This window comes from Aplysia californica, unplaced genomic scaffold (genome assembly GCF_000002075.1).
Source record: "Aplysia californica isolate F4 #8 unplaced genomic scaffold, AplCal3.0 scaffold00635, whole genome shotgun sequence".
Lineage (NCBI taxonomy): Eukaryota > Metazoa > Mollusca > Gastropoda > Aplysiida > Aplysiidae > Aplysia > Aplysia californica.
In genome coordinates, this window is record NW_004797905.1 from 160,021 (window position 1) to 161,883 (window position 1,863).

At 40.1% G+C, this 1,863-nt stretch overlaps 1 protein-coding gene across 1 annotated transcript in view; it reads left to right on the forward strand.

Moving 5' to 3' along the window:
• The window catches only part of LOC101854047 (carboxypeptidase D), a gene marked incomplete at its 3' end in the record, with an annotated part of 19,930 nt that overhangs the window by 6,920 nt on the left and 11,147 nt on the right, over positions 1-1,863 (forward strand). Inside the window, 1 exon segment of the mRNA XM_013087769.2 lies at positions 491-562.

The following is a 1,863-nucleotide window of genomic DNA, read 5'->3' on the forward strand; positions in this document are numbered from 1 at the left end:
CCTTAAAAAACACCCAAAAAGATTGTTTGAAAAAGGGATCCCAGTCAGTTCAGTTGTTACAACTATTTTGTTACTCATTGTTACCATCTAATTTATTTAACCATTTATGAGCCAGTGTTTAATGGATTTTCGCCCCCCCCAAAAAAAAAACAACAAAAAAACCCAACAAAAAACAAAAAACAAAACAAAATCAACAACACAAAAACCACACAAAACAAAACAAAACAACAACAAAACAACAACAAAAAAACAAAACAAAAACAAAAACAAAACAAAAACAAAAACAAAACAAAAACAAAAACAAAGCAATACCCAAACAAAGTTTTTAAAAAACACACAAAAAACACCAAAAAAACTAGTTCGCGATCCCTATGACAGTAGAACGATGCTTATCAGTGACCACTGCATTCTGAGGGACACAATAATGACGCGGGCTGTAAAGGCACGTGACCTAAAGCCACCCCTCTTATCTGTTCGTTGCAATCTCCAGACACCTACAGGCCCTTCCGAGTCCTTCGATCAGCCGTTGTCCAGGAGTCTTGTTCACAGACAACCATTGCAGGTAAAACAAACGCACACACACATGTACAGACACACACGCGCACACACATATACATACATATGCACATGCACATGCACGTACACATATGCACACATACATACAAACACATACACACACGCACAGACAGACAGACAGACACACCCTCACACACACAAAAAAATGACATGCTTATTAACCTTACAGGAATTCGTCATTGTCATAATATGATAGGTTTCGACGCAAAATCGTAAGAATTACCGTATATTATTTCCATGACCGTAAAAGAAAATTTAATGATCTCTAACTTTACTTTAAAGCCATTACGGGCCTTTCCGCTAGTCATTTCTAGTTTATGTATACCATTGTGAATAAGTTGTGACGGTGATCGTAAGATGTGGCACTGTATTTACGTGACCGAGTCTATATTGTTAACATTTATTTTATTCTTTTCAGTGACGTCGGTAGCCATGTGGTTAGGCTACCGAACTTGTAATCGTGAGGTTACCGGTTGGGGGTTCAAGCCTAAGCTCGGTCTGACGTTGTGTTCTTTACACCAATTTCTCATGGCTCGGTCCTTTCGGAGATGAACGTTTAACTCGGATATCCCGCCTCTTAAATAATCTTATAGTATTGATAGAGGCGTTAAACTCGTACCATTAAAAAAAAAATCACCAGGCCGACCGAATCAAAGAAGTGTAGAGCCAAAGCAACGCACACAAAAGACCCACTTAAAATTGATACTTCTCTTTCGGTGATTCTATACTCAACTCTTGTCGTGCTGCTCTCATTTTCATTGCCCTCCACAACTCACCATCTCAACTAGTCGCTTTTAAGGACAAGCGGGCTAACCCAGATTTCAGAGGTTTGCAGAAATCTTGACCTACACCAAAAGTGGGCATTGCTCTACCTTTAGGAGAAGTTTGGTTTCATTGGTGTGTATATGTGTTGTGTACTTTCCTTGTCTTTTAAAGAAACTGAACAAGGGGCAAAAACTTTACCTTCAATTTTTCAGAACAGCATTTTTCGGGATAGCCTCCTTATGCTTAAAAGCGACCAACTGTGCTGTAGATGAGAAGAAGACAATGCCAACTGCACCAACACGACGTAACTATCTCGTCGCGCTTCTCGTATTTTCACCGTCCACAATTCACCATCAAAACGGCTGGTCAGCTCTTGTCTCGTAGAGCGGCGCAACGAGGGCTCTCGGGGTCCATAGTTTAATGGTATTCGCCTCTCATTCAATAGGTCTCGGGTTCGAAACCTGACAGCGATGGAACATTTTCTTCTATATCAAAATTTCTCTTTTCACCTCCTTCCTTGCT